Raw genomic sequence first — 27,444 nt, 5'->3', positions numbered from 1 at the left:
TATATAAATATATGTACAATCTGCACCAAATAAATGTGCCCCCCCCCCCCCCTCGTTTTTGTCCCCTGTTATTGTTCAGCAGGGGAGTCTGGCGCTGGTTAGTGCTGGAGGATCAAGCCCCGCCCCCTCGACGGCGGGCTTCGGTCCCGCTCAATTTCTTTATACTGGCGGGGGTTTTATAATATATATCTATATTGCCTCAGCAGTATCTAATATCTGTGCCAGTGCTGTTTATGAGGTAATAATTGCTGCCCAGGGCGCCGCCCCCTCCCAGTGGCAAACGCAGGATTTGCATGGGGGGGTTTCCAGAACTGGGTGGAGCCAATCACGGGGGTGGGGACTGCGGTGACCCAGTATATGCTGGATCCGTAAAATTAGTGTGTCTGTGTGTGTGTGTGTGTGTGTGTGTGTATATACATATATATATAATATATATATATACATATCTACACATATATAGGGTTCACTATGGTATGCCGGCGGACAGGCTCCCGGCGACCAGCATACCGGCGCCGGGAGCCCGACCGCCGGCTTTCCGACAGTGTGGCGAGCGCAAATGAGCCCCGCTGCGCTCGCCATGCTACAGGCACTGTGGCACGCTATGCGCACCACGCTATTTTATTCTCCCTCCAGGGGGATCGTGGACCCCCACGAGGGAGAACAATTGTCGGTATGCCGGCTGTCGGGATCCCAGCGCCGGTATACTGAGCGCCGGGATCCCGTCAGTCGGCATACTGAAGACCACCCCATATATATACCGTGTGTATATATATATATATATATATATACACACACACATACATATACACATACACATATACATAGCATATTAAACATGCATATATATATATATATATATACACACACATACAGTACACGTATAATGAGCGGATTCGGTTTTACTCGGTTCTCAAAACCGAATCTTATTGGCTCACTGATGTCACGTGTTTTGGATAGCCAATAAGATTCGGTTTTGAGAACCGAGTAAAACCGAATCCGCTCATATTATATACACATGTATATATATCATATGTGTGTGTGTGTGTGTGTGTGTGTGTGTGTGTGTGTGTGTGTTTATATGTATGTATGTATATACATGTGAATATATGTATGCACATGGATATATATGTGCTATAATTAAAATAAAGTAAACTTTTATTGCACTTACAAGTGCCACCAGGAAGAAAGCAGGCTGCAGAAGACGCTAGACAGCCATTAATAATACTCTAGCAGCTAAAAAATAATAATAAGATTTTACTCACCGGTAAATCTATCTCTCGTAGTCCGTAGTGGATGCTGGGGACTCCGTAAGGACCATGGGGAATAGCGGCTCCGCAGGAGACTGGGCACAGCTAAGAAAGAATTAGGACTACCTGGTGTGCACTGGCTCCTCCCACTATGACCCTCCTCCAGACTTCAGTAAGGATACTGTGCCCGGAAGAGCTGACACAATAAGGAAAGGATTTTGAATCCCGGGTAAGACTCATACCAGCCACACCAATCACACCGTATAACTCATGATATTATACCCAGTTAACAGTATGAACATAACAGAGCCTCTCAACAGATGGCTCAACCATAACCCTTTTAGTTAACAATAACTATATACAAGTATTGCAGACAGTCCGCACTTGGGACGGGCGCCCAGCATCCACTACGGACTACGAGAAATAGATTTACCAGTGAGTAAAATCTTATTTTCTCTAACGTCCTAGTGGATGCTGGGGACTCCGTAAGGACCATGGGGATTATACCAAAGCTCCCAAACGGGCGGGAGAGTGCGGATGACTCTGCAGCACCGAATGAGAGAACTCAAGGTCCTCCTCAGCCAGGGTATCAAATTTGTAGAATTTTGCAAACGTGTTTGCCCCTGACCAAGTAGCAGCTCGGCAAAGTTGTAAAGCCGAGACCCCTCGGGCAGCCGCCCAAGAAGAGCCCACTTTCCTCGTGGAATGGGCTTTTACAGATTTAGGCTGCGGCAGGCCAGCCACAGAATGCGCAAGCTGAATTGTGCTACAAATCCAGCGAGCAATAGTCTGCTTTGAAGCAGGAGCACCCATCTTGTTTGGTGCATACAGGATAAATAGCGAGTCAGTCTTCCTGACTCCAGCCGTCCTGGAAACATAAATTTTCAAGGCCCTGACTACGTCCAGTAACTTGGAGTCCTCCAAGTCCCTAGTAGCCGCAGGCACCACGATAGGTTGGTTCAAGTGAAAAGCTGATACCACCTTAGGAAGAAACTGGGGACTAGTCCTCAATTCTGCCCTATCCATATGGAAAATCAAATAGGGGCTTTTGCATGACAAAGCCGCCAATTCTGCCACCCGCCTTGCCGAAGCCAAGGCCAAAAGCATGACCACTTTCCACGTGAGATATTTTAAATCCACGGTTTTGAGTGGCTCAAACCAATGTGACTTTAGGAAACCCAACACCACGTTGAGGTCCCACGGTGCCACTGGAGGCACAAAAGGAGGCTGAATATGCAGCACTCCCTTGACAAATGTCTGAACTTCAGGCAGTGAAGCCAGTTCCATTTTGGAAGAAAATCGATAGAGCCGAAATCTGGACCTTAATGGAACCCAATTGTAGGCCCATAGTCACCTCTGACTGTAGGAAGTGCAGAAATCGACCTAGCTGAAATTTCTCCTTTGGGGCCTTCCTGGCCTCACAGTACGCAACATATTTCCGCCATATGCGGTGATAATGGTTAGCGTTCACTTCTTTCCTAGCTTTAAATAGCGTAGGGATAACTTCCTCCGGAATTCCCTTTTCCTTCAGGATCCGGCGTTCAACCGCCATGCCGTCAACGCAGCCGCGGTACGTCTTGAAACCGACAGGCCCCCTGCTGCAGCAGGTCCTGTCTGAGCGGCAGAGGCCATAGGTCCTCTGAGATCATTTCTTGGAGTTCTGGTTACCAAGCTCTTCTTGGCCAACCCGGAACAATGAGTATAGTTCTTACTCCTCTCCTTCTTATTATTCTCATTACCCTGGGTAAGAGAGGCAGAGAAGGGAACACATACACCGACTGGTACACCCACGGTGTTACCAGAGCGTCCACAGCTATCGCCTGAGGGTCCTTGACCTGGCGCAATATCTTTGTAACTTTTAGTTGAGGCGGGACGCCATCATGTCCACCTGTGGCCTTTCCCAACGGTGTACAATCATTTGGAAGACTTCTGGATGAAGTCCCCACTCTCCCGGGTGGAGGTCGTGTCTTCTGAGAAAGTCTGCTTCTCAGTTGTCCACTCCGGGAATGAACACTGCTGACAGTGCTAACACATGATTTTCCGCCCATCGGAGAATCCTTGTGGCTTCTGCCATCGCCATCCTGCTTCTTGTGCCGCCCTGTCGTGTACATGAGCGACCGCCGTGATGTTGTCTGACTGGATCAGCACCGGCCGGTGTTGAAGCAGGGGTCTAGCCTGACTTAGGGCATTGTAAATGGCCCTTAGTTCCAGAATATTTATGTGTAGGGAAGTCTCCTGACTTTTCCATAGCCTTGGAAGTTTCTTCCCTGTGTGACTGCCCCCCAGCCTCGAAGGCTGGCATCCGTGGTCACCAGGAGCCAGTCCTGTATGCCGAATCTGCGGCCCCCTAGAAGATGAACACTCTGCAGCCACCACAACAATGACACCCTGGCCCTTGGAGACAGGGTTATCCGCCGACGCATCTGAAGATGCGACCCGGACCACTTGTCCAACAGATCCCACTGGAAAATCCTTGAATGGGACCTGGCGAATGGAATTTCTTCGTAAGAAGCTACCATCCTTCCCAGGGCTCGCGTGCATTGATGCACCGACACCTGTATACGTATTAGGAGGTCTCTGTCTAGAGACGACAACTCCTTGGACTTCTCCTCCGGGAGAAACCCTTTTTATCCTGTTCCAGAACCATACTCAGGAACAGTAGACGCGTCGTAGGAACCAGCTGCGACTTTGGAATATTCAGAATTCAGCCGTGCTGTTGTAGCACTTCCCGAGATAGTGCTACTCCGCCGAACAACTGCTCCCTGGACCTCGCCTTTATAAGGAGATCGTCCAAGTACGGGATAATTATTTCGGCCATTACCTTGGTAAATTCCTCGTGCCGGGGACAGACCAACGGCAACGTCTGGAATTGGTAATGACAATCCTGTACCACAATTTTGAGGTACTCCTGGTGAAAAGGGTAAATAGGGACATGCAGGTAAGCATCCTTGATGTCCAGTGATACCCTCCAGGCTTGCAATAATCGCCCTGAGCGATTTCATTTCGAACTTGAACCTTCGTATATAAGTGTTCAAGGCTTTTAATTTTTAGAATGGGTCTCACCGAACCGTCTGGTTTCGGTACCACAACATTTTGGAATAGTAACCCCGGCCTTGCTGAAGGAGGGGTACCTAGATTTCACCTGCTGGAAGTGCAGCTTGTGAATTGCCGCCAGTACTACCTTTCTCCGAGGGCAGCAGGCAAGGCTGAGGTGAGGTAACGGCGAGGGGGAGTCGCCTCGAACTCCAGCCTGTATCCCTGTGATACTATTTGCAGAACCTAGGGATCCACCTGTGGGCAAACCCACTGGTCCCTGAAGTTCCCGAGACGCGCCCCTACCGCACCTGTCTCCACCTGTGGAGCCCCAACGTCAATCGGTGGACTCAGAGGAAGCGGGGGAAGATTTTTGATCCTGGGAACTGGCTGCTGGTGCAGCTTTTTCCTTCTTCCCTTGTCTCTGTGCAGAAAGGAAGCGCCTTTGACCCGCTTGCTTTTCTGAAGCCGAAAGGACTGTACCTGAAAATACGCTGCTTTCTTAGGCTGTGAGGAAACCTGAGGTAAAAAAAAAATTCTACCCAGCTGTTGCTGTGGATACGAGGTCCCAGAGACCATCCCCAACAATTCCTCACCCTTATAAGGCAGAATCTCCATGTGCCTTTTATAGGCAGCATCACCTGTCCACTGCCGGGTTTCTAATACCCTCCTGGCAGAATGGACATTGCATTAATTCTGGATGCCAGCCGGCAAATATCCCTCTGTGCATCCTTTATATATAAGACAACGTCTTTAATATGCTCTATGTTAGCAAACTATTTTCCCTGTCTTAGAGTATTAATATTATCTGACAGGGTATCAGACCAAGCTGCAGCAGCACTATTTATGCTGAGGCGATTGCAGGTCTCAGTATATAACCTGAGTGTGTATATACAGACTTCAGGATAGTCTCCTGCTTTTTATCAGCAGGCTCCTTCAAGGTGGCCGTATCCTAAGACGGCAGTGCCACCTTTTTTGACAAACGTGTGAGCGCCTTATCCACCCTAAGGGATATCTCCCAACGTGACCTATCCTCTGGCGAGAAAGGGTACGCCATCAGTAACTTTTTAGAAATTACCAGTTTCTTATTGGGGGAACCCACGCTACTTTACACACTTCATTCATTCATTTGATGGGGGAACAAAACACTGGCTGCTTTTTCTCCCCAAAAATAAAACCCCTTTTATGTGGTACTTGGGTTCATGTCAGAAATGCGTAACACATTTTTTTTTTTATTGCCGAGATCATGTAACGGATGTTCCTAGTGGATTGTGTATATGTCTCAATCTCGTCGACACTGGAGTCAGACTCTGTGTCGACATCTGTGTCTGCCATCTGAGGTAACGGGCGCTTTTTTGAGCCCCTGATGGCCTTTGAGACGCCTGGGCAGGCGCGGGCTGAGAAGCCGGCTGTCCCACAGCTGTTTTACGTCATCCAGCCTTGTAAGGAGTTGACATTGTCGTTTAATACCTTCCACCTATCCATCCACTCTGGTGTCGGCCCCACAGGGGACGACATCCCATTTATCGGCCTCTGCTCCACCTCCACGTAACCTTCCTCATCCCACATGTCGACACAGCCGTACCGACACACAGCACACACACAGGGAATGCTCTGACTGAGGACAGGACCCCACAAAGTCCTTTGGGGAGACAGAGAGAGAGTATGCCAGCACACACCAGAGCGCTATATAATGCAGGGATTAACACTATAACTGAGTGATTTTTCCCCCAATAGCTGCTTGTATAAACAATATTGCACCTAAATTTTGTGCCCCCCCTCTCTTTTTAACCCTTTGAGCCTGAAAACTACAGGGGAGAGCCTGGGGAGCTGTCTTCCAGCTGCACTGTGAAGAGAAAATGGCGCCAGTGTGCTGAGGAAGATAGCTCCGCCCCTTTTTCACGGACTTTTCTCCCACTTTTTTATGGATTCTGGCAGGGGTATTTATCACATATATAGCCTCTGGGGCTATATATTGTGATATATTTGCCAGCCAAGGTGTATTTATTGCTTCTCAGGGCGCCCCCCCCCAGCGCCCTGCACCCTCAGTGACCGGAGTGTGAAGTGTGTATGAGGAGCAATGGCGCACAGCTGCAGTGCTGTGCGCTACCTTGGTGAAGACTGATGTCTTCTGCCGCCGATTTTCCGGATTTCTTCTTGCTTCTGGCTCTGTAAGGGGGCCGGCGGCGCGGCTCCGGGACCAAACACCAATGGCCGGTTCCATGCGGTCGATCCCTCTGGAGCTAATGGTGTCCAGTAGCCTAAGAAGCCCAAGCTACCACCAGTTAGGTAGGTTCGCTTCTTCTCCCCTTAGTCCCTCGCTGCAGTGAGTCTGTTGCCAGCAGATCTCACTGTAAAATAAAAAACCTAACATATACTATCTTTCTAGGAGCTCAGGAGAGCCCCTAGTGTGCATCCAGCTCGGCCGGGCACAGGATTCTAACTGAAGTCTGGAGGAGGGTCATAGTGGGAGGAGCCAGTGCACACCAGGTAGTCCTAATTCTTTCTTAGCTGTGCCCAGTCTCCTGCGGAGCCGCTATTCCCCATGGTCCTTACGGAGTCCCCAGCATCCACTAGGACGTTAGAGAAAAACTATTTTTTTTTTAAGTGGAGGTGGGTTTCTGGGTGCTCGGAAACCCCCCCTGGGTGCGCCACTGGCCCCCTGCGCCCTGCACCCGTACAGTGCCTTCTGTGTGTGTGTGTGTTGGGAGCAATGGCGCGCAGCGGTAACGCTGCGCGTTACCTCAGTGAAGATCATGAAGTCTTCTGCCGCCTTTGAAGTCTTCTTTCTTCTCATACTCACCCGGCTTCTATCTTCCGGCTCTGTGAGGAGGACGGCAGTGCGGCTCCGGGACGAACGGCGAGGGTGAGACCTGCGTTCCGACTCCCTCTGGAGCTAATGGTGTCCAGTAGCCTAAGAAGCAGAGCCTATCATTTAAGTAGGTCTGCTTCTCTCCCCTCAGTTCCACGATGCAGGGAGCTTGTTGCCAGCAGTGCTTCCTGAAAATAAAAAACCTAACAAAAGTCTTTTTCAGAGAAACTCAGGAGGGCTCCCCTGCAGTGCATCCAGTCGCCTCTGGGCACAGGATCTAACTGAGGTCTGGAGGAGGGGCATAGAGGGAGGAGCCAGTGCACACCCATTCTATCCTAAAGTCTTTAGAGTGCCCATGTCTCCTGCGGAGCCCGTCTATACCCCATGGTCCTTACAGAGTCCCCAGCATCCTCTAGGACATAAGAGAAATAGTTTTTTGTTCTTAATTTGCGGGTGGCAGGAGTGCATGATTTTAAAAACATAATTAGGTACTACAGCCCCGTTTTTTGTGGTCATGATCCTTGTGGCCCCCCTGAGCTTCAGGCCCCGTTGCAGGTGTCCCCTTTGCCCCCCCCCCCGTCCCCCACCGGGCCTGAGTAGAGGACACCTCTAGATGGGTGACATAGGAGTCCACCGGCGGTGGAGTTTCACACTTGTTACTCAATTCCGCAGGGATAGGATAACGAGCTAGCATCTTTTTAGACAGGGAAAATTTATTTCCTGGAGATGACCCGGATTCCTGACGTATGTCAATTAAAAGGTCAGAATGTGGTAAAACTACTTCAGCAACCTTCTGACGTTTAAACTTATCAGGTTCCTTATACGTAGCAGGAGGCTCAATATCATCATCAATCTGGAGAATTTAGCTTGATAGCCTCCACTAGGTCAGGGACATCAACCTTGGTTGTAGATTCCTCATCAGAAGCAGCTGTATCAGTGTCTGACGGATCAGTATAATCCAGTGACGTGCGGTGAGGTCAATGGCTAGGGAGGCACTGGCTAGCATCAGTGACAAAGAATCACTATTCTCCCTGCATACCTGCAGATGCATCCCTGACTCTCTGCACCTGTACTGCCTGGCTGCTTTCATGCTGGGTCTCACTTCAAGAGGCTAGAGAACAATGAACCCCTGACCAAGTGGCCTCAGTGAGTCTCTCTGAACAGCGGGCTGCTGACCAACCCGGCTCCCCACTCAGCACTTCTCCCTAGCATCTATCTACATGCCGGCTGCTGCCAGCTGCCCTCTTCTCCCAGGTGCATACGCAGGAATTATAAGGGGGGGGGCACTCACGGAGTCACTCACAAAAGACCGGGGACCCCTAAGTCTGCTTACAACGTTTCGGATTTATTATCCTTCGTAAGGTAACAATAAACAAGGCATAAAAGCTTACCTTTATACCAAAGTGCAAAACGTGAGAGTGTGATCGGTGCACGGCTCCCCCCTGTATTTCCGCTGACGTCATCACAATCAGACGGCGCCGGGCGGAAGCAGGAACACTGAGCTACGTGAAATCAATCACCATGGAAACTGTATACAAATCATATTACAGCGGTTACAGACACACAGCACCAAGGGTTCAGTGACAGCATTATGCAAATAACAAAGTGTCATCATGATTCATAGAAAGCAATTCAAGGAGAGCATTTCATTTAGGCCATGCGGGGCAATTGTGTTCAGAAGGTGGATCCATTTAGCTTCACACTGTAAAAGTGCTCTGGCTCTATCACCCCCGCTTCTAGCTTCACTGATATGGTCTAACATTTTATAACGCAGAGATGATAGAGTGTGCCCTCGGGTCTTGAAGTGTTTGGCGACCGGCTGGTCGACATTCTTGCCCTCTAAGGATTGCTTGATGGCACTGCGATGCTGAGCCATCTGTTCTTTAAACTGGCAAACAGTCTTCCCTATATAATACAAGCTGCAGGGGCATTTAATACAATAGATAACGTATTTACTAGAGCAGGTGAGCACATGTCTCAGTTTAATTCTTCTACCAGTATGTGGATGTACAATGTAATCCCCAGTCTCCAAATAGGAACAGGTTGTACATCCAAGGCACTTGTAGTTGCCAGGTTTCCTAGTCATAAAATGCTCAGTGCTACTGCTAGATGCTCCCGTTATGTCTGCATGGACAACATAGTCCCTGATATTTTTACCCCTTGTATAACAGGGAAGTAATTTACGTTCAGATAAATCTGGTTAATCAGGGTCAGGGTCTCTGCGTTATAAAATGTTAGACCATATCAGTGAAGATAGAAGGGGGGGTGATAGAGCCAGAGCACTGTTATAGTGTGAAGCTAAATGGATCCACCTTCTGAACACGATTGCCCCGCATAGCCTAAATTAAATGCTCTCCTTGAATTGCTTTTTATGAGTTTTGATGACGAGGCTGAAGTTAGCTTCTTATTTTCAGGTGTCAAATTTATGGCCCAAGACTAGCTAACCCTTTTAAAACTAAATTTTTTGAATAAGAAGCTGGAGCTCGAATAAGAAGTGAATAAGAAGTGAATAAGAAGCTGGCCGAATAAGAAGCTAACTTCAGCATCGTGTTTTGATGACACTTTGTTATTTGCATAATGCTGTCACTGAACCCTTGGTGCTGTGTGTCTGTAACTACTGTAATATGATTTGTATACAGTTTCCATGGTGATTGACTTCACGTAGCTCAGTGTTCCTGCTTCCGCCCGGCGCCGTCTAATTGTGATGACGTCAGTGGAAATACAGGGGGGAGCCGTGCACCGATCACACTCTCACGTTTTGCACTTTGGTATAAAGGTAAGCTTTTATGCCTTGTTTATTGTTACCTGACGAAGGATAATAAATCCGAAACGTTGTAAGCAGACTTGGGGGTCCCCGGTCTTTTGTGAGTGAGTCCGTGAGTGCCGCCTGTAACTCTCTGCATATTTACTCAACAAGAGGAGGGCACCCGGCGAATTGCTTTTGCTGCTTGTGTGGAGTGCCGGACATTACATGCTATATATATATATATATATATATATATATATATAGATAGATAGACAGACAGACAGACAGACAGACAGACAGACAGACAGACAGACAGACAGCGGAACTCGATGCAGACTTGATGACGTTTTAAATGACAACTTTATTACTCCAACGGCGTTTCGGGGATACACCATCAGGGACAGGCGTTTGTGAATGACGGGTGTATCCCCGAAATGTTGTTGGACTAATAAAGTTGTCATTTAAAACTTCATCAAGTCTGCATTGAATGCCGCTGTCTTTCTACATGTCTATATTGGCCCAAGCAGTTGGCGCTATGGAGGGCACCGCAGCAACAAGCAATTATATCCATTACTGAGTGCCGGGCTATTGTTCACTAGATAGATAGATAGATAGATAGATAGATAGATAGATAGATAGATAGATAGATAGATAGATAGATAGATAGATAGATAGATAGATAGACTCCCTAGAGAGAGAGAGAGAAAGAAAGATAGAAAGAAAGAAAGAATGAAAGAAAGAAAGAAAGAAAGAAAGAAAGAAAGAAAGAAAGAAAGAAAGAAAGAAAGAAAGATACTGACCCTTCTTAGTGGGATCTCTGGAATTTCCCTGAGTCAGGTCCTGCCTCTCTGAGCTGCATGCCATCCCTCTGCTCAGCGACTGTCATCAGCAGGCCCAGGGTTGACTGTGGCACAAATGGAGATGGGGGCATCTAGTGGCACCCAGAAGTACTGCACTCCACTCAGCAGTTACACTGACAGCAGGTGGCCATACATATTCTACATCATTGTGGGGGCGTGCCTTGAGCCCATGTCAAGGCACGCATGTCAGAGCTGCCTCCACTGGCACTTTTTTCAATGCAGTGAAACTGCATGAGGTGCGGCCCCACCCCCAACTCTGCCCCCAGCTCCAAGCAGATTCTGGTGCCGGGGATAGGCAGAGATTTCACTGCCTCTCCTCTGTTTCTGTCTATGGGGGTAATTCAGAGTTGATCGCAGCAGCAAATTTGTTAGCAGTTGGGCAAAACCATGTGCACTGCTGGTGGGGCAGTTAAAACATTTGCAGAGAGAGTTAGATGTGGGTGGTTTATTTTGTTTCTGTGCATGGTAAATACTGGCTGCTTTAATATTTTACACTGCAATTTAGATTTCAGTTTGAACACACCCCACCCAAATCTAACTCTCTCTCCACATGTTGTTTCTGTCCCCCCTGCAGTGCACATGGTTTTGCCCAACTGTTAACAAATTTGCTGCTGCGATCAACTCTGAATTACCCCCTATGTGCGGGGGAGTGCTGCTAATTCATACCCCAATGAAAATAGCAGATATTTCCACTGATCTGTGTTATACCACAGATCAGTGGAAAACCAGCTATTTTCATTGGAGAATGACAAGGGGGGGTGTGAAGGGGCTCTGCCTCCCCTGACTGCACGTCCCTGGTATAATCCCCATCCTCATCAGAAGAATCATCCAAAATATTGGTGGATTGTGAGGAAGAAATGGCCTGCTTAGAGGACCCCTTGGCCCCAGAAGGGCGTAGGGTAGACTTTTGTTTAACCAAAGATTGATTTAATAGTTGTGACTGGTTAGACCGAGTATCTGCCCAGGGCGGATTAACTACAGGGACAACGCTTGAAAACGCTGCCCAAGGTGGTCCTGACTGGCCTGCGAGCTGACTTGAAGGAGTCTGGCACCCAGTGCCTGAACCCTCAGCTGAAACTTCTCCCTCAGGTAAATCCTTGGTGCCAGCACTGCATGATGCACGAGCATCTGCGGATTTCCCACCCTGTGTAGCAGACATTATAGGGAATGTAGCCTTAGGACGGAACAGTACAATATAGCCAGACAAATACAAAACCTGCAAATAACCCCCTGTGTTATGTGACACTGACAGTACATACAGAGCACAAACAGAGGTTTTAAGCGGTGTGAGGTGACTGAAAAACACAGTGAATAATACAAAACAGTATACCCTGTGTAGCACTATATATTACATGAGACCCTGACGCACTTGGCCCCCCAGAGTACAGAATAACGAGATTTATGGTAAGAACTTACCGTTGTTAAATCTCTTTCTGCGAGGTACACTGGGCTTCACAAAGAATAACATCGGGGTGTAGAGTAGGATCTTGATCCAAGGCACCAACAGGCTCAAAGCTTTGACTGTTCCCAAGAAGCACAGTGCCGCCTCCTCTATAACCCCGCCTTCGTACACAGGAGCTCAGTTTTTGTTAATTTGTATCGGATCAGTGTCACACAGCAGCACTTTATACCCACTCTCCGTGCTTATTATGTATCGTTTTTTAATGTTCTGAATTAGCTGGTAGGTATGCAGGATAAATAAAACTGTTTAATCTTGCATTATCTGTGTATATAGGTATTTAATATACAATATAAATTAGCAGTAGTTAATTCTTGTGCCACATAGAATTAAATTATGCTTGTGCTGGACATATGAATAACCCTTAAAAATCACTGATCGTGTTTAGATGTATGCAGACTTGTTGCACTTCATACAGATACCAAGAGACACTGCCCCTATATATAGATTGACAAGAGAGGAAAGTTTATGTGTGTATGTAGCACTGTGTATTATTAGTATGTAATTGTAAATTATTAGGACGTTTGCACTAAGCGATTGCTGAGCACGGAAACCACGTAGCATACACAAAACCGCTTAAGGGAAAGCCACTTAAGGTCTGCAGACGCAAGAGGTTCAAACGGATACTCTTGCAAGGCCTCCAGAGCCACTTACAAATCCCAAGGGGCCACTGGTGGTACATAAGGAGGTTGAATCCGTAACACCCCCTGAGTGAAAGTATGAACATCAGGCAGGGTAGCAATCTTTCTCTGAAACCATACCGACAAGGCAGAAATGTGAACGTTGAGGGATGCCAAACGAAGGCTTAAGTCCAGGCCCTGTTGTAGGAAGGCCAAAAGTTTGGCCGTACTAAACTTGTAAACGTCATGGTTATTAGACGCGCACCAAGCAAAGTAAGAATTCCAGACCCTATGATAAATCCGAGCAGAAGCTGGCTTACGGGCCTTCAACATAGTATGAATGACAGCCTCAGAAAAAACCTTGGCCCTCAAGACGGAAGCTTCAAGAGCCACGCTGTCAAACCCAGTCGGGCCAAATCCTGGTAAACACAACGGTCCTGAACGAGGAGGTCTTGTCGTTGTGGAAGTAGGAGGGTCGCTCTATCGAGAGACCCTGTAGATCTGAGAACCAGTGCCGTCTGGGCCACGTCGGAGCGATCAGAAGCAGGATTCCTCCTTCTTGTTTGAACTTACTTAGTACTCTGGGCAGCATTGACACCGGAGGGAACACATATGGCAGCTGAAAGCTCCATGGGATTGCCAATGCGTCTACGAACGCCGCTTGAGGATCCCTTCTCCTTGCTCCAAAGACCAGAAACTTGTGATTGTGTCGAGACGCCATCAAGTCCACATCAGGAAGGCCCCACTTGTCCACAAGGAGTTGAAATACTTCTGGATGGAGGCTCCACTCTCTAGTGTGTACGTCCTAACGACTGAGAAAGTCCGATTCCCAGTTGAGGCCTCCCTGAATGAACACTGCCGATATGGCTGGCAGATGGCGTTCCACCCATTGAAGAATCCTTGATACTTCCCTCATCGCCATGCGGCTTCGAGTGCCGCCCTGATTTTTATGTACGCCACTGTGGTGGCATTGTCCGATTGTACTTGAACAGGTCTGTTATGTATCAAATGCTGGGCCAAGTTCAGTGCATTGAACACCGCCCGCAGTTTCAGAATGTTTATCGGGAGGAGAGACTCCTCCTTGGTCCACCAGCCCTGAAGGGAGTGTTGCTCCAACACCACGCCCCAACCCCTCAGACTGGCATCCGTTGTCAGAAGGACCCAGTTGGAGATCCAGAAGGGACGACCCCCGCTCAATCGGTGGTCCTGAAGCCACCAGCTCAGTGATAGACGGACCTCTGGAGACAAGGAGATCATTTGAGACCTGATCCGGTGAGGCAGGCCATCCCACTTGGCCAGAATCAACTTCTGTAGAGGGCGGGAATGGAATTGAGCGTACTCCACCATGTCTAAGGCCGACACCATGAGACCTAGCACTTGCATTGCCGAATGTATCGACACTTGCGGACAAAATAGGAAGCATTGACTCTTGTCCTGAAGTTTCAGGATCTTCTCCGGAGACAAGAACAACCGCTGGTTGTGAGTATACAACAATGTCACCAGGTGTACCATGCTCTTAGCAGGGACCAGGGAAGATTTCTTCCAGTTGATGAGCCACCCGTGAGTTTGCATAAACTGGATTGTCACATCCAAATGACGTAGGAGAATTTCTGGGGAGTCTGCCAGGATCAGTAAGTCATCTAGATACGGACGGATCCTGATCCCCTGACGGCGTAGCACAGCCGTCATTACCGCCTTGACTTTGGTGAATACCCGCGGAGCCGTGGCCAAGCCAAAGGGTAACGCCCGAAACTGGTAATGAAGGTTGCCCACCGCAAACCACAGGTACTGCTGATGTAACATTGCAATAGGAATATGCAGGTAGGCATCCTGTATGTCCAGGGAGACCATATAGTCCCCAGGCTCCAAGGCCAGAACAATAGAGCATAGAGTTTCCATTCGAAACTTGGAGACCCTCACATACTTGTCCAAAGACTTGAGATTGAGAATGGGCCGCGAGGACCCGTTCGGTTTCGGGACTAGAAACAGCGGTGAATAGTACCCCTTGCCTCTCTGAGCCAGAGGCACCTGTACTACCACTCCCATGTCCAGGAGGGACTGCACCACCGAATGAAGAGATTTTGCCTTCACCGGATCTGAAGGGACGTCTGTCAGGCAAAATCGATGAGGGGGATGATTCTTGAAGGATACGGCGTAACCTCGAGTGACGTCTTCCCGTACCCAGGCATCAGAAGTGGTCTTCAACCATTCCTGGGTAAACCCTAGAAGTCGGCCCCCCACCATGGGATCCCCCAGAGGGAGGCCAGCCCCATCATGCGGCAGGCTTGTCTGTTTTGGAAGCAGGCTGACGGGCAGCCCACGCCCGCTTGGATCTGAGCTTAGCAGGTTTGGAAGTACAAGCTTGTTTTTCGGGTACGCCTGACCTTTTGCCTTCCTGGAGGATGAAAGGAGCGAGAGAAGGTACTTTTAGCCTTCAGCGCTGAAGGTGCCATACTCAGTAGGCAAGCTGTTTTATCAGAAGCTAAAGTCAGCCACGATCTTATTGAAGTCTTCTCTGAAAAGAATGTCTCCCTTGAAAGGAAGTACCTCCAGGGTTTTCTTAGAATCCAGATCCACAGACCAGGATCTCAACCAAAGGATACATCGAGCTAAGATGGACGTAGTCGCAGCCTTGGCCGCCAGCACCCCGGCATCGGAAGATGCCTCCTTAAGATAATGAGAAGCCATGGTAATATATGAGAGACATTGTTTAGCATGATCAGAAGCGTTGGAAGGTAGCTTCGCCTCCAGCTCCTGAGTCCATGCTTCAACAGCTTCAGCAGCCCATGTCGCTGCAATGGTTGGCCTATGCACAGCCCCTGTTAGGGTGTAAATCGTCCTTTAAACAACCCTCCACACGTCTAGCCGTCGGTTCCTTCAGAGAGGTGACGGTAGTCACTAGCAGAGCTGAGGAAACTACCAGTCTTGCAACCTGGGAATCTACAGGCGGAGGAGTTTCCCAATTTTTACATAGCTCCGCAGAGAGAGGATAGCGAGCCAACATTTTCTTATGCAGCGTGAATTTTGTTCCTGGATTTCTTACGTTTAAATCTGTCCGTATTTTTAGACACAGGCTCAGGTTTCGGTTCATCAGAAATTTGAAGAATCAGCCTGATAGCCTCAATCAAATCAGGGACATCCACCTGTGACCGTCCCTCCCCATCTGTAGCATCAGAGTCAGTGTCTGTGGGGTCAGTGTATGCGCCATCTTCATCAGAGGAAGTGTCTGGAACAGTGGTGGAGTGTGAGGAAGTAGCGGCCCGTTAAGAAGACGCCTTAGTCTTAGGCGGGTGAGAGTTAGACTTCTTTTTAGTCAGTGATTGGTTCAAGTGCTGTAACTGAGATGAGATCTGATCTGCCCATGGCGGATTGACTGCAGGGACCATAAACTGCTGTACTGGCATAGGTGGTCCTACAGAAGGCATAAGTTTAGTTACCAGCGTATTTAATAACGTGGAAAAGGTAGCCCAGGGCGGGTCATTATGGACCCCCGTTGCTACAAACCCACTGGGGGGCAAAGAACCCCCAGAACCTGAACTCTCTGCTGCCATCTTTTCCTCAAATGTGTCTGCAGCGTCACCTCCTCTCAATGTGGGATAAGCCCCAGTTCCATTGCCCCTTGCAGCTGACATAATGAGAAGCTCAATATCAGGCAAAATAGTGCAATATTAGCAGCACTATATCTAGCAAGAGTGTAGTGTTATCAGCACAAATCGGGAATCCAAGAGATATATGGTGACCAGAAATCACAGAGAAAAAATAGGATTTTGATAACCTACCGGTAAATCCTTTTCTCCTAGTCCATAGAGGATGCTGGGGACGACATCAAGACCATGGGGTATAGACGGGATCCGCAGGAGACATGGGCACTCCACAGACTTTTCATTGGGTGTGAACTGGCTCCTCCCTCCAGACCTCAGTTGTAGGAACTGTGCCCAGGGAGACTGACATTTCGAGGAAAGGAATTACTTAACTAGTGGTGAGATATCTACCAACTCACACCCTCAACCATGCTGCACACATGGCATTCAACATAACACACGCTAACAGGCATGAACTAATTGCAGCAACACTTTAATTAAACTAGTTCACTTTGCGCTAATATAGATATTTTTACGGTTTAAATAAGATGAGTGCTGACACATAAAAATATTATTTTTTAATATAAAATTTGCACTAAATAGTGCCAATCACACCACAAATTTAATATATCGTTAAAACATAAATTGTACTTCATCAATTCTACATCCTATCCTACTACATATATCTCTCCAAGTACTTAAAACACATATGTATCTCAATTCAATAGATAGTACTTAAATAGAGGTGGATCAATTATCTAAGATCAAAACAGTGCACTGTTAAAAGAAAAACCACATATTAACTTGTGGAAAAATAGGACATATTTAGACTGGAACCTCGCGTCCTTTAAACCCCACACGGAGGCTTAATACTGTCCTGGTGCAGGTTCTGAATAGTATTCATATATTAATTGCTGTATGATGATTAGAAATTATCACACCAATGTGTGTGTATACGCTCAATCAAGCCACGGAAAGATATTAATGAGCTCACCACAGTCCTCTTATAAATGAATGGATGAGACAGCTACTCCCACGGCAAGTTAGTGACGTGTTAGGAAGGAATCAGCTAGGAGGCACCGGACGTCTCCGTCCTCCACAGTCTGATTGCCGTGTGCGCCTTCCAATACACGCCCGATGGGGTGCAGTTGCTGACGGTTGGTGAGCTGGTGACTGTATGAGCGTGTCCTCAGTGGTATTTTCTCCCGTCACGGCTATCCTCTCTCAGTGATTTATTTAATTAACAGTATTAGCGCCAAGAGACATATTATTTGTGAAGTTATCTAACTGCAGCAACATGCTGAAACCAAGATAACACAACTTGTGTAACTGTAATAACTAAACTGCAGGTAAAGTACGCACTGGGACGGGCGCCCAGCATCCTCTACGGACTAGGAGAAAAGGATTTACCGGTAGGTTATCAAAATCCTATTTTCTCATACGTCCTAGAGGATGCTGTGGACGACATCAAGACCATGGGGTCTATACCAAAGCTCCAGTACGGGCGGGAGAGTGCGGATGACCCTGCAGCACCGATTGACCAAACTTTAGGTCCTCATCGGCCAAGGTGTCAAACTTATAGAACTTAGCAAATGTGTTTGACCCTGACCAAGTAGCTGCTCGGCAAAGTTGTAATGCCGAGACCCCCCGGGCAGCCGCCCAGGATGAGCCCACCTTCCTAGTGGAGTGGGCCTTTACCGACGTCGGTAACGGCAATCCAGCCGTAGTATGAGCTTGCTGAATCGTATTTCTAATCCAACGTGCAATAGTCTGCTTGGAAGAAGGACAGCCAATCTTGTTGTGCTCATACAGGACAAACAGAGCCTCTGTTTTCCGTATACGAGCTGTTCTAGCAACATAGATTTTCAAAGCTCTAATCACATCTAGAGACTTTGAATCAGTGAATGTGTCAGTAACTAATGGCACCACAATAGGTTGGTTTATGTGAAAAGCAGAAACCACCCTTGGAAGAAAATGTTGGCGAGTCCGCAACTCTGCCCTATCTTCATGGAAAATCAGGTAAGAGCTCTTGTGAGACAAGGCCCCCAATTCAGACACCCGCCTTGCGGATGCCAATGCCAAAAGCATCACCACTTTCCAAGTGAGAAACTTCAACTCTATCTTTGTAGAGGCTCAAACCAATCCGCTTGAAGAAACTGCAATACCACGTTAAGGTCCCTTGGTGCCACTGGAGGCACGAATGGAGGCTGGATGTGCAGAACCCCTTTCACGAAGGTCTGAACCTCTGGAAGAGAGGCCAATTGTTTTTATAAGAACACTGACAAGGCCGAAATTTGGACCTTGATTGATCCCAATCGTATGCCCGTCTCCACACCATCCTGCAAAAAAATAAGAATTTACTTACCGATAATTCTATTTCTCATAGTCCGTAGTGGATGCTGGGGACTCCGTAAGGACCATGGGGAATAGCGGCTCCGCAGGAGACTGGGCACATCTAAAGAAAGCTTTAGGACTATCTGGTGTGCACTGGCTCCTCCCCCTATGACCCTCCTCCAAGCCTCAGTTAGGATACTGTGCCCGGACGAGCGTACACAATAAGGAAGGATTTTGAATCCCGGGTAAGACTCATACCAGCCACACCAATCACACCGTATAACCTGTGATCTGAACCCAGTTAACAGCATGATAACAGAGGAGCCTCTGAAAGATTGTTTACAACAATAATAACCCGAATTTTGTAACAATAACTATGTACAAGTATTGCAGACAATCCGCACTTGGGATGGGCGCCCAGCATCCACTACGGACTATGAGAAATAGAATTATCGGTAAGTAAATTCTTATTTTCTCTAACGTCCTAAGTGGATGCTGGGGACTCCGTAAGGACCATGGGGATTATACCAAAGCTCCCAAACGGGCGGGAGAGTGCGGATGACTCTGCAGCACCAAATGAGAGAACTCCAGGTCCTCCTCAGCCAGGATATCAATTTTGTAGAATTTTACAAACGTATTTGCTCCTGACCAAGTAGCTGCTCGGCAAAGTTGTAAAGCCGAGACCCCTCGGGCAGCCGCCCAAGATGAGCCCACCTTCCTTGTGGAGTGGGCATTTACAGATTTTTGGCTGTGGCAGGCCTGCCACAGAATGTGCAAGCTGAATTGTACTACAAATCCAACGAGCAATAGTCTGCTTAGAAGCAGGAGCACCCAGCTTGTTGGGTGCATACAGGATAAACAGCGAGTCAGATTTCCTGACTCCAGCCGTCCTGGAAACATATATTTTCAGGGCACTGACAACGTCTAGCAACTTGGAGGCCTCCAAGTCCCTAGTAGCCGCAGGCACCACAAATAGGTTGGTTCAGGTGAAACGCTGAAACCACCTTGGGGAGAGACTGAGGACGAGTCCTCAATTCCGCCCTGTCCGAATGGAAAATCAGATAAGGGCTTTTTCAGGATAAAGCCGCCAATTCTGACACGCGCCTGGCCCAGGCCAGGGCCAACAGCATGACCACTTTTCATGTGAGATATTTTAACTCCACAGATTTAAGTGGTTCAAACCAATGTGACTTTTGGAACCCAAAACTACATTGAGATCCCAAAGTGCCACTGGAGGCACAAAAGGAGGCTGTATATGCATTACCCCTTTTACAAACGTCTGAACTTCAGGGACTGAAGCTAGTTCTTTTTGGAAGAAAATTGACAGGGCCGAAATTTGAACCTTAATGGACCCCAATTTCAGGCCCATAGACACTCCTGTTTGCAGGAAATGTAGGAATCGACCCAGTTGAATTTCCTCCGTCGCGCCTTACTGGCCTCGCACCACGCAACATATTTTCGCCAATTGCGGTGATAATGTTTTTGCGGTTACATCCTTCCTGGCTTTGATCAGGATAGGGATGACTTCATCCGGAATGCCTTTTTTCCTTCAGGATCCGGCGTTCAACCGCCATGCCGTCAAACGCAGCCGCGGTAAGTCTTGGAACAGACAGGGTCCTTGCTGGAGCAGGTCCCTTCTTAGAGGTAGAGGCCACGGATCCTCCGTGAGCATCTCTTGAAGTTCCGGTTACCAAGTCCTTCTTGGCCAATCCGGAACCACGAATATAGTGCTTACTCCTCTCCATCTTATCAATCTCAGTACCTTGGGTATGAGAGGCAGAGGAGGGAACACATACCCTGACTGGTACACCCACGGTGTTACCAGAGCGTCTACAGCTTATTGCCTGAGGGTCCCTGGACCTGGCGCAATACCTGTCGAGTTTTTAATCATGTGGAAGACTTCTGGGTGAAGTCCCCACTCTCCCGGGTGGAGGTCGTGCTGAGGAAGTCTGCTTCCCAGTTGTCCACTCCCGGAATGAATACTGCTGACAGTGCTATCACATGATTTTCCGCCCAGCGAAGAATCCTTGCAGCTTCTGCCATTGCCCTCCTGCTTCTTGTGCCACCCTGTCTGTTTACGTGGGTGACTGCCGTGATGTTGTCCGACTGGATCAACACCGGCTGACCTTGAAGCAGAGGTCTTGCTAAGCTTAGAGCATTGTAAATGTCCCTTAGCTTCAGGATATTTATGTGAAGTGATGTCTCCAGGCTTGACCATAAGCCCTGGATATTCCTTCCCTGTGTGACTGCTCCCCAGCCTCGCAGGCTGGCATCCGTGGTCACCAGGACCCAGTCCTGAATGCCTAATCTGCGGCCCTCTAGAAGATGAGCACTCTGCAACCACCACAGGAGGGACACCCTTGTCCTTGGTGACAGGGCTATCCGCTGATGCATCTGAAGATGCGACCCGGACCATTTGTCCAGCAGGTCCCACTGGAAAGTTCTTGCGTGGAATCTGTCGAATGGGATTGCTTCGTAGGAAGCTACCATTTTACCCAGAACCCTTGTGCATTGATGCACTGAGACTTGGCTCGGTTTTAGGAGGTTCCTGACTAGCTCGGATAACTCCCTGGCTTTCTCCTCCGGGAGAAACACCTTTTTCTGGACTGTGTCCAGGATCATCCCTAGGAACAGAAGACAAGTCGTCGGAACCAGGTGCGATTTTGGAATATTGAGAATCCAATCGTGCTGCCGCAACACTACCTGAGATAGTGCTACACCGACCTCCAACTGTTCCCTGGATCTTACCCTTATCAGGGAATTGTCCAAGTAAGGGATAACTAAAATTCAATTCCTTCGAAGGAATATCATCATTTCGGCCATTACCTTGGTAAAGACCCGGGGTGCCGTGGACCATCCATACGGCAGCGTCTGAACTGATAGTGACAGTTCTGTACCATAAACCTGAGGTACCCTTGGTGAGAAGGGTAAATTTTTGACATGAAGGTAAGCATCCTTGATGTCCCGAGACATCATGTAGTCCCCTTCTTCCAGGTTCGCAATCACTGCTCTGAGTGACTTAATCTTGAATTTGAACCTCTGTATGTAAGTGTTCAAAGATTTTAGATTTAGAATCGGTCTTACCGAGCCGTCATGCTTCGGTACCACAACAGTGTGGAATAATACCCCGTTCCCTGTTGCAGGAGGGGTATCTTGATTATCACCTGCTGGGAATACAGCTTGTGAATGGCTTCCAAAACTGTCTCCCTGTCAGAAGGAGACATCGGTAAAGCCGACTTTAGGAAACGGCGAGGGGGAGACGTCTCGAATTCTAATTTGTACCCCTGAGATATCACCTGAAGGATCCAGGGGTCTACTTGCGAGTGAGCCCACTGCGCGCTGAAATTCATTGAGACGGGCCCCCCACCGTGCCTGATTCTGCTTGTAAAACCCCAGCGTATACTGAGGGCTTGGCAGAGGCGGGAGAGGGTTTCTGTTCCTGGGAACTGGCTGATTTCTGCAGCCTTTTTCCTCTCCCTCTGTCACGGGGCAGAAATGAGGAACCTTTTGCCCGCTTGTCCACGAAAAGACTGCGCCTGATAATACGGCGTCTTCTCATGTTGAGAGGCGACCTGGGGTACAAACGTGGAATTCCCAGCTGTTGCCGTGGCCACCAGGTCTGAAAGACCGACCCCAAATAACTCCTCCCCTTAATAAAGCAATACTTCCAAATGCCGTTTGGAATACGCATCACCTGACCACTGACGTGTCCATAACCCTCTACTGGTAGAAATGGACAACGCGCTTAGACTTGATGCCAGTCGGCAATTATTCCGCTGTGCATCACGCATATATAGAAATGCATCTTTTAAATGCTCTATAGGCAAAAATATACTGTCCCTATCTAGGGTATCAATATTTTCAGTCAGGGAATCCGACCACGCCAACCCAGCACTGCACATCCAGGCTGAGGCGATTGCTGGTCGCAGTATAACACCAGTATGTGTGTAAATACCTTTTAGGATACCCTCCTGCTTTCTATCAGCAGGATCCTTAAGGGCGGCCATCTCAGGTGAAGGTAGAGCCCTTACAAGCGTGTGAGCGCTTTATCCACCCTAGGGGGTGTTTCCCAACGCACCCTAACCTCTGGCGGGAAAGGATATAATGCCAATAACATTTAGAAATTATCAGTTGTTATCGGGGGAAACCCACGCATCATCACACACCTCATTTAATTTCTCAGATTCAGGAAAACTACAGGTAGTTTTTCCTCACCGAACATAATACCCCTTTTTTTTGGTGGTACTCGTATTATCAGAAATGTGTAAAACATTTTTCATTGCCTCAATCATGTAACGTGTGGCCCTACTGGAAGTCACATTCGTCTCTTCACCGTCGACACTGGAGTCAGTATCCGTGTCGGCGTCTATATCTGCCATCTGAGGTAACGGGCGCTTTAGAGCCCCTGACGGCCTATGAGACGTCTGGACAGGCACAAGCTGAGTAGCCGGCTGTCTCATGTCAACCACTGTCTTTTATACAGAGCTGACACTGTCACGTAATTCCTTCCAACAGTTCATCCACTCAGGTGTCGACCCCCTAGGGGGTGACATCACTATTACAGGCAATCTGCTCCGTCTCCACATCATTTTTCTCCTCATACATGTCGACACAAAAGTACCGACATACAGCACACACACAGGGAATGCTCTGATAGAGGACAGGACCCCACTAGCCCTTTGGGGAGACAGAGGGAGAGTTTGCCAGCACACACAGAGCGCTATATATATACAGGGATAACCTTATATAAGTGTTTTTCCCCTTATAGCTGCTGTATAGTTAATACTGCGCCTAATTAGTGCCCCCCTCTCTTTTTTAACCCTTTCTGTAGTGTAGTGACTGCAGGGGAGAGCCAGGGAGCTTCCCTCCAACGGAGCTGTGAGGGAAAATGGCGCCAGTGTGCTGAGGAGATAGGCTCCGCCCCCTTATCGGCGGCCTTATCTCCCGTTTTTCTATGTATTCTGGCAGGGGTTAAATGCATCCATATAGCCCAGGAGCTATATGTGATGCATTTTTTGCCATCCAAGGTGTTTTTATTGCGTCTCAGGGCGCCCCCCCCCCCAGCGTCCTGCACCCTCAGTGACCGAAGTGTGAAGTGTGCTGAGAGCATTGGCGCACAGCCGCAGTGCTGTGCGCTACCTTGTTGAAGACAGGACGTCTTCTGCCGCCGATTTTCCGGACCTCTTCTGCCTTCTGGCTCTGTAAGGGGGCCGGCGGCGCGGCTCTGGGACCCATCCAAGCTGGGCCTGTGATCGTCCCTCTGGAGCTAATGTCCAGTAGCCTAAGAAGCCCAATCCACTCTGCACGCAGGTGAGTTCGCTTCTTCTCCCCTTAGTCCCTCGATGCAGTGAGCCTGTTGCCAGCAGGTCTCACTGAAAATAAAAAACCTAAACTAAAACTTTCACTAAGAAGCTCAGGAGAGCCCCTAGTGTGCACCCTTCTCGTTCGGGCACAGAGATCTAACTGAGGCTTGGAGGAGGGTCATAGGGGGAGGAGCCAGTGCACACCAGATAGTCCTAAAGCTTTCTTTAGATGTGCCCAGTCTCCTGCGGAGCCGCTATTCCCCATGGTCCTTACGGAGTCCCCAGCATCCACTTAGGACGTTAGAGAAATGAAGAAAACGTCCTAAGTGAAACTCTTCCGTAGGAGCTTTCTTGGATTCACACCAAGACACATATTTTCTCCAAATACGGTGGTAATGTTTTGATGTCACTCCCTTTCTGGCCTAAATAAGGGTGGGGATGACCTTCTTAGGAATACCCTTCCTGGCTAGGATACGGCGCTCAACAGCCATGCCGTCAAACATAGCCGCGGTAAGTCTTGGTACACACACGGACCCTGCTGCAGCAGGTCCTCCCGACGAGGAAGACGCCGAGGATCTCCTATGAGTAACTGCTGAAGATCTGGGTACCAAGCCCTTCTTGGCCAGTCTGGAGCAATGAAGATTGCTCGAACCCTTGTCTTTCTTTTGATCCTGAGTACTTTTGGGATCAGCGGAAGTGGAGGGAAAACATACACTGACGGAAACACCCACTGGGTCACCAGTGCATCCACTGCTACTGCTTGAGGGTCTCTCGACCTGGAACAGTATCTCTGAAGCTTCTTGTTGAGACGAGACGCCATCATGTCTATTTGAGGAACTCCCCAAAGACTTGTCACCTCTGCGAAGACTTCTTGGTGGAGGCCCCACTGTCCTGGATGGAGATTGTGTCTGCTGAGTAAGTCTGCTTCCCAGTTGTCTACTCCCGGAATGAATATTGCCGACAGAGCTTGTAGATGTTTTTCTGCCCAGCGGATAATTTTTTTCGCCTCTGCCATTGCCGCTCTGCTTTTCATTCCACCCTGCCTGTTTATGTATGCAACTGCTGTTACATTGTCCGCCTAGATCTGCACGGGATGGTCTTGAAGAAGATGTACCGCTTGTTGAAGGCCATTGTAAATGGCTCTTAGCTCCAGCACGTTTATATGAAGGCAGGCTTCCTGATGTGACCAACGTCTCTGGAAGTTTTCTCCCTGAGAGACTGCTCCCCAGCCTCGGAGACTTGCATCCGTGGTTACTAGGACCCAGTCCTGAATGCCGAACCTGTGTCCCTCTAGCAGGTGAGAGCTGTGCAACCACCACAGGAGCGAAATCCTGGTTTTTGACGACAGGATTATCTTTCTGTGCATGTGTAGGTGTGACCCCGACCACTTGTCCAGCAGGTCCCACTGGAATACTCTGGCATGGAACCTGCCAAACTGTATGGCCTCGTAGGCCGCCACCATCTTCCCCAACAACCGAATGCACTGATGGATCGACACACTTGATGGTTTCAATATCTGTTTTACCATTTTCTGGATTTCCAGAGCCTTTTCCAGTGGAAGAAATACTCCCTGAACTTCTGTGTCCAGAATCATCCCGAGGAAAGACAACCTTGTCATCGGTTCCAACTGTGACTTTGGGTAATTTATGATCCACCCGTGTTGTTGGAGTATTGACAGGGAGAGGGATATGTTTTGTAATAACTGCTCCCTGGATCTCGCCTTTATCAGGAGGTCGTCCAGATAAGGGATTATATTGACTCCTTTCTGACGAAGGAGGACCATCATCTCCGCCATCACCTTGATGAATACCCTCGGCGCCGTGGAGAGACCGAATGGTAACGTCTGGAATTGGTAATGGCAATCCTGAATCGCGAATCTCAGATAAGACTGGTGAGGAGGATAAATGGGAACATGCAGGTAAGCATCCTTTATGTCCACCGACACCAAGTAGTCCCCCTCCTCCAGACTGGCAATCACCGCCCGAAGTGATTCCATCTTCAACTTGAACCTTTTCAGGAAGAAATTCAGATTTTTTAGATTTAGGATAGGTCTGACCGAGCCGTCCGGCTTCGGAACAACAAAAAGGCTTGAATAAAAACCCCGCCCTTGTTGTGACAACGGTACCAGGACTATGACCTGGTCTTGACATAATTTTTTGGATTGCCACTGCTACTGCTTCTCTCTCTGGCGAAGAAACTGGCAAGGTCGATTTGAAAAATCGGCATGGGGGAATGTCTTGAAACTCTAGTTTGTATCCCTGGGATACTATTTGCAACACCCAGGGGTCCAGGCCAGACAGAATCCAATCCTGGCTGAAGCGTTTGAGACGTGCCCCCACCCGAGCGGCCTCCCGCAAGGGAGTACCAGCGTCATGCTAGGGATTTGGCAGAATTAGGGGTAGACTTTTGCTCTTGGGAACCTGGAGCCGGTGTGGTCTTCTTTCCCCTTCCTCATCCTGCAAAGAAGGGGGAACCTCTCGTCTTTTTGTATTTATTGGGCCAAAAGGACTGCATTTGCGGGTGATAGGTCTTTTTTGCCGGTGCAGGCGCAGAGGGCAAAAGTGTTGACTTACCTGCGGTAGCCGCCGAGACTAATGCATCCAGGCCATCGCCAAATAAGGCCTCACCTTCATATGGGAGAGCCTCCATGTTTCTTTTGGAATCTGCATCCGCGTTCCACTGGCGAATCCATAACGCCCGCCTAGCCGATACTGCCACAGTAGCGGCTTGTGAACTCAAGAGTCCAATATCCTTCATTGCTTCCAGCATGTAGGCGGCAGCGTCCTTGATATTCCCTAACTTAAAGAGTATCTCATCTTTATCAATCGTGTCAATTTCTGATGACACGCTTTCTGACCATTTTTCAATAGCGTAACTCACCCATGCGCAGGCAATAGTGGGCCTGAGCAGTGTACCATTGGTAACATAAATGGATTTCAATGTCGTTTCCATTTTGCGGTCTGCCGGCTCTTTAAGAGAAGCCATGCCAGGAGCAGGGAGAATTACCTTCTTTGTCAACCTGGAAAGTGCACTGTCTAACACAGGGGGTGACTCCCATTTTTTTCCTTTCTTCAACCGGGAAAGGATAAGCTATGTGAATCCTTTTGGGAATACTAAATTTTTTATCAGGATTCACCCACATCCCTTCAAACAGAGCATTTAGTTCGTGTGAAGGAGGGAACGTGACTTTGGATTTCTTTTCCTTACATAAATAAGCTTTCTCCTGAGGTACAGGAGTGCTTTCTGTAACCTCCAACACGTCCCTTATAGCCACAATCATATATTGTATACTTTTTGCCAATTTATGATCTGTCTCTCTGGATTCACTATTGTCGACACAAGAATCAGAATCCGTGTCGGTATCAGTGTTTACAACATTTGCAAATGGTCTCTAATGTGACCCAAAGGGGCCGCCCGCATAAGGAATAACAGCACACAGATTTTCTCCA

At 48.4% G+C, this 27,444-nt stretch overlaps 1 long non-coding RNA gene across 1 annotated transcript in view; it reads right to left on the bottom strand.

Moving 5' to 3' along the window:
• Window positions 1-11,000, bottom strand: part of LOC134967006 (uncharacterized) — a 63,797-nt gene extending 52,797 nt beyond the window's left edge. The window contains exon 1 of the long non-coding RNA XR_010188764.1: window positions 10,639-11,000. This is a non-coding gene — a long non-coding RNA (uncharacterized LOC134967006). The remainder of the gene's footprint in view (window positions 1-10,638) is intronic.
• Window positions 11,001-27,444: the final 16,444 nt, after the last annotated feature.

Source organism: Pseudophryne corroboree, chromosome 10 (assembly GCF_028390025.1).
Source record: "Pseudophryne corroboree isolate aPseCor3 chromosome 10, aPseCor3.hap2, whole genome shotgun sequence".
Lineage (NCBI taxonomy): Eukaryota > Metazoa > Chordata > Amphibia > Anura > Myobatrachidae > Pseudophryne > Pseudophryne corroboree.
This window is presented reverse-complemented; position numbering and strand designations above follow the sequence as displayed.